General features: G+C 42.3%; 1 pseudogene; it reads left to right on the forward strand.

The window, feature by feature from the left end:
• Positions 1-65: 65 nt before the first annotated feature.
• Positions 66-632, forward strand: LOC694395 (adenylate kinase 4, mitochondrial pseudogene; annotated as a pseudogene).
• Positions 633-6,300: the final 5,668 nt, after the last annotated feature.

The raw sequence follows: 6,300 nt of genomic DNA on the forward strand, positions 1-6,300 counted from the left end.
CAACATAATACGCATGGAGGTCTTGGAATCATTTACCAAGAAGGTCCTGAGCACAGAAGTTGGTGATGGCAAAGCAATATATGGAGAAAAGCCTTTTGGTTCCAGACCATATGATCACACGCCTAATGATGTCCGAGCTGGAGAATAGGCCTGGCCAGCACTGGCTCCTCGATGGTTTTCCTAGGACATTAGGACAAGCCGAAGCCCTGGACAAAATCTGTGAAGTGGATCTAGTGATCAGTTTGAACATTTCATTTGAAACACTTAAAGATCATCTCAGCCGCCATTGGATTCACCCTCCTAGCGGAAGGGTATATAACCTGGACTTCAATCCACCTCATGTATATGGTATTGATGATGTCACTGGTGAACCATCAGTCCAGCAGGAGGATGATAAACCTGAAGCAGTTGCTGCCAGGCTAAGACAGTACAAAGATGTGGCAAAGCCAGTCATTGAATTACACAAAAGCCGAGGAGTGTTCCACCAATATTCTTCTGGGACGGAGACGAACAAGATCTGGCCCTACGTTTATGCACTTTTCTCGAACAAGATCACACCTATTCAGTCCAAAGGCGCATATCGACCCTGCCCAGTGGAAGAACCAGGAAGATGTGGTCGTCCATTCAATTGAGTGTGTAGTATTGATGCTGTGTCCAAATTAGAAGCTAGCTGAGGTAGCTTGCAGCATCTTTTCTAGTTGAAATGGCAAACTGATAGGAAAACAAATGAGTAGCAAGAGTTCACGAAGAGGCCCTCCTCTGCCTTTCAAAAGGTCACCTACACATGTTTAAGGTGTCTCTGCACATGTCTCAAGCCCTTCACAAGAAAGCAAGTACAGTGTGGGAATCCTCAAAAAGCATGGGAAGTCTAAGTATTTAGCTACATAAATGTTGTAAGATCATATCTTATGTATAGAAGTAATAAGATCATTGGAATTACTGGACAAATTGAATAGTTAAGGTTTCTATTCAGGACAATAAAGTGTATTTTGAAAGTGTTGCTAACTATCGATGCTGACAGGGTCTCACTCCTATGAGTGACCCAAACATATTATAAATAGGTAGTAAAGGGAATGCAGCCGGTGGGGTTGAGCAGAATGTTATACTAGCTGTGCCTGGACTGAGTATAACAGCTTTATGATTATGGGAAAACAAAATCTTTATTTTTTTTTCTGTTCCAAAGATTCATCCTATGGGGTGGCCATAAAGTATAGAATTAGACACTAACAATTTGTCATTCATTATAACATAATATCAATAAACCATTTGTTAAAATAAATAAATAAATAAATAAATGCTAATACCCAAGTCGATCACATCAGAATTTCAACTGGGACCCAGCCAGATATCAGATATCAGTGTTTTTTTTGTTTTTGTTTTTTTTAAATATAGCTTTCTAGGTAATTCTTTTTTTTTTTTTTTTTTTTTTTTTTGAGACGGAGTCTTGCTCAGCCGCCCAAGCTAGAGTGCAGTAGTATGATCTCGGCTCACTGCAACCACCGTCTCCCAGATTCAAGCGATTCTCCCATCTCAGCCTCTGAGTAGCTGGGATTACAGGAACCCACCATCAAGCCTAGTTAATGCTTGTATTTTAATAGAGACAGGGTTTCACCATGTTGGCCAGGTTCGTCTTGAACTCCTGACCTCAGGTGATCCGCCCACCTCAGCCGCCCAAAGTGCTAAGATTACAGGTGTGAGCCACTGCACCCAGCCAAAGTTTATTTCTAAATCAAAATGTGGTTAGTAGGCTGGGCACGGTGCTCACATTTGTAATCCCAGCATTTTGGGAGGCCAATATAGGTGGATCCCTTGAGGCCAGGAGTTCAAGACCAGCCTGGCCAACATGGTGAAACCCTGTCGCTACAAAAAATCCAAAAAATAGCTGGGGCTGGGGGCAGTGGCTCACGCCTGTAATCCCAGCACTTTGGCAGGCAGAGGTGGACGGATCCACCTGAGGTCAGGAATTTGAGACCAGCCTGGCAAACACGGTAAAACCTCATCTCTACTAAAAATGCAAAATTTAGCCAGGTATGGCCGCACATGCTTGTAATCCCAGCTACTCGGCAGGGTGAGGCAGGAGAATCACTCAAACCGGGGAGGCGGAGGTTGCAGTGAGGCAAGATCAGGCTGCTGCACTCCAGCCTGGGCAACAGAGTAAGACTCTGTCTCAAAAAAATAAATAAATAAAATAAAATAGAATAAAATAAAATTATCCAGGCATGGTGGCGCACCCTGGTAATCCCAGCTACTCATGAGGCTGAGACACAAGAATCACTAGAAGCCAGGAGGCGGAGGCTGCAGTGAGCTGAGATCTCGCCACTGCACCTCAGCCTGGGTGACACAGCAAGACTCTGCAAAAAAAAAAAAAAAAAAAAAGAAAAGAAAAGAAAAAAGGTGTGGTTAGTAAACAAGAAATTATCATTTAGGAAAATGTACTCTAATTTCCAGAATCTAAATGAGATTAATGGAAGTTCCATGATCAGCAACTACAGAAAAAATTATATTATGTTGTACAGTAAAATTAGAAGGTCTTTATTCCTCTGCTAAATTAAACCTTTTAAAATAGGTTGTTAGATCATTTTACTTAGTGTTTAAGCTTTACAAAATATATATTTCACTTATGTCATTTTAACTAGTTGAGAAAAATCTGATGCAGAAAGTAACACATAGCAGTACTGATCTAGTTTTAGTTCCATGAGTCATAATCGTAGAAGCTCGGAAGACGAAAAAAGAGAGAGAGAGAGAGAGAAAATCTATTGAATTGAGGCCCTGGAAAAATGAGGTAAGACTAACTTAAATGGAAACAAGTTTGGTAAGCCACCTTCAGACTATAGTACACGTTTATTACATTCAGCCTTTGTGTTGTGTTCTTTACAGATGGATGAGAATTAAGAAAAGAATATAGGCTGGGCGCAGTGGCTCACGCCTGTAATCCCAGCACTTTGGGAGGCCGAGGAAGGCAGATCACCTGAGGTCAGGAGTTCGAGATCAGCCTGACCAATATGATGAAACCCCGTCCCTATTAAAAATACAAAAATTAGCCAAGCGTGGTGGCATGTGCCTGTAATCCCAGCTACTTGGGAGGCTGAGACAGAAGAATCCCTTGAACCTGGGAGGCAGAGGTTGCAGTGAACCGAGATCACGCCATTGCACTCCAGCCTGGGCAACAAGAGCAAAACTCTGTCTCAAAAAAAAAAAAAAAAAGTAATTTTCCTCTTTTTCTAATTCTCCCTCAGCCATTATTAACCAATAACCAAGGTGGTAGCATACAAGGTGAACAGAACAATTGAGCATATTACTGTTCTTTTCCTTTTTTTTTTTAAGTTCCCAAACATTTGACTGTTAAATATATGGAAACCAAAGTGAATTCACTTTTTTTTGGTACTGCTAATTTAATTTGGAATTGTGATAATTCAGCAAGCTAGATAAATATTACCCTTGCAATAGGAAGAATGAAAGAAGACCACAGCCATATCCCCTAAGGTTTCAATTCCAAATGCAGAGATGAGTGCAACTGCCTGGCTGGTGTGAAGAACAGATGGTGACCAGGCAAGAATAAAAGCAAAGAGACCGTTTAAGACAACACTTAAATAGTCTAAGCAAGGTGGAGGCTGAAAAGAAAAAGAAAAGGATTCAAGATATATTTTGTTGAGCGCTGTGGCTCACACCTGTAATCTCAGCAATTTGGGAGGCAGAGGTGGGCGGATCGCTTGAACTCACAAGTTCAAGACCAGCCTGGGCAACATGGTGAAACCCCCGTCTCTACAAAAAAAAAATACAAAAATTAGCCGGGCATGATGGTGCTAGCCGGTAGTCCCAGCTACTCAGGAGGCTAAGGTGGGAGAATCACCTGAACCCAGGAGGTCGAGGCTGCAGTCAGTCAAGATGGTGACACTGCACTCAAGGCTGGGCAACAGAGTGAAAACCGGTCTCAAAAAAAAAAGAAAGAAAGAAAAGAAAAGAGCACCAATGGGATCTGTTACTGTATTGGACATGAGGGAGTGAGGAAGAGTGAAAAGGGAGGAACAAAAGATAGCTTCTAGGTTTTTGACTTGAGCAAGTGGGGAGAATACACCAGTGACTGAGGTGTTCCTGACGGGAGTTGAGCTAGAAGAGGACAAGCAGTGAAATCAAGGAGCAGCTTCGTTTGCTTGCCACTGACCAGGCTCTGGAAGGCATTTTAAATTTCTTTTTCTCTGTATTAGATGGTAAAGAGGAGACTCAAGACCAAGCCTGGGGCTCTTTGAAAGGTAAATAGGGGTGCTCAGAGGAGAAGGAACTAGGAGATTGAGAAAAGAGGGGCCAATGTGGTAGACAGAAAATAGGAATGTGAAGTTAGGGAAGCCAAGGAGGAAAGTGACTCAAGCAGGAGGAAAATGATCAGGATGTGATTGTGCTTACTCATGCCCCTGGTGAGTATGATAATTGCTAATGGAAAGTTATGAGACATATCTGTACTGGTGACTGCACCTGGGAAAGAGCATGTATTTGTGCTACAGCGACATTCACATGCTCAGTTTTCCCCTCCACCTTTCCCCACAAAATGTTCGTTATATGTCAGGAAACTGATGACAGCACATTTGTTATTTCCCTTAACTATATTTCTTACCTCTGCTTTAAATAATATTGAGAGATCTTACATAATTGCAAAAGCAATGCATGTTAATGAAGGAAGTTTGGGAAACGTAGAAAAGCTCAAAAATGAAAGAAAAAAACACACCCAAGGGGCCGGGCACGTTGGCTCACGCCTGTAATCCCAGCACGTTGGGAGGCAGACACAGGCAGATCATGAGGTCAGGAGTTTGAGACCAGCCTGACCAACATGGTAAAACCCCATCTCTAAAAAAAAAAAAAAAACAAATATTAGCTGGTGGCAGTGGTGCACACCTGTAATTCCTGCTACTCAGGAGGCTGAGGCAGGAGAATCACTTAAACTTGGGAAGTGGAGGTTGCAGTGAGCCGAGACGGCACCACTGCACTCCAGCCTGGGCAACAGAGTTGAGATTATGCACAACATACTGTACCCTGCTTTTTTTTCATGTAAAAATATACCATTAACATTTTCCATGTCACTTGTGGGATTTGGGGTTTTTTTTGTTTTTGTTTTGTTTTGTTTTGTTTTTTGAGATGGACTCTTGCTCTGTCACTCAGGCTGAAGTGCAGTGGTGCAGTCTTGGCTCACTGCAACCTTCGCCTCCTAGGTTCAAGTGATTTTTCGGCCTCAGCCTCCTGAGTAGCTGGGACTACAGGCACCCACCACCACGCCCACCTAATTTTTGAATTTTTAGTAGAGACGGGGTTTCGCCATATTGGCCAGGCTGGTCTCGAACTCTTGACCTCAAGTGATCCACCTGCCTTGGACTCTCAAAATGCTAAGATTATTATAGGCGTGAGATACTGCGTCCAGCCACTTGTGTTTAAATATTAATTGTATATAATATAACTGTAAATAACTATATTAATATATGACTAAACCATAATAAATCAATTTAAGCAATCTTCTATTATTTAAATTCAAGTTTTTTCCTGATGTTTTGCTATTATAAACATCATGAAATTGTGTACTAGTTACCAGCATAGGCTTTAGCACCTAACACATCTGGTGCTATTACCATGACTTACTGGCTGTGTATTTATGAGAAATTATTGAACAAATTATTGAAGTTTCAGTTTCCTCACCTATAAAACGACTATACTAAGAGGGCCAGGCATGGTGGCTCACGCTTATAATTCCAGCACTTTGAGAGGCTGAGGTGGGCAGATCACTTGAGTTCAAGAGTTCAAGACCAGCTAGGGCAACATACGGAGACCCCCATCTCTAAAAAAAACACAAAAATTAGCCACTCATGGTGATGCACGCCTGTAGTCCCAGCTGCTTGGGAGGCTGAGGTGGGAAAGCCACTTGAGCCCAGGAAGTTGACGCTGCAGTGAGTTGAGATGGCACCACTGCACTCCAGCCTGGATGACAGAGCAAGACCCTGTCCCCACCGCCCCTCCCCCCAAAAGGGAAAAAAGTCTATCCTAAGAATACCCATGGTGAGGATTACAGGTAAAGCACTCACCATGATACTCCAAAAGCAATTATTGCTTAATAAATGTAAGCCATTATTAGAGTAATTAAGGCATGACTGCATTTTATTTTTATTTTATTTTATTTTATTTTATTTTTTGAGACGGAGTTTCACTCTTGTCACCCACGCTGGAGTGCAATGGCACGATCTCTGCTCACTGCAACCTCCACTTCTTGGGTTCAAGTGATTCTCCTGCCTCAGCCTCCCAAGTAGCTGTGATTACAGGTGC

The sequence above is a fragment of the Macaca mulatta genome, chromosome 5 (genome assembly GCF_049350105.2).
Source record: "Macaca mulatta isolate MMU2019108-1 chromosome 5, T2T-MMU8v2.0, whole genome shotgun sequence".
Lineage (NCBI taxonomy): Eukaryota > Metazoa > Chordata > Mammalia > Primates > Cercopithecidae > Macaca > Macaca mulatta.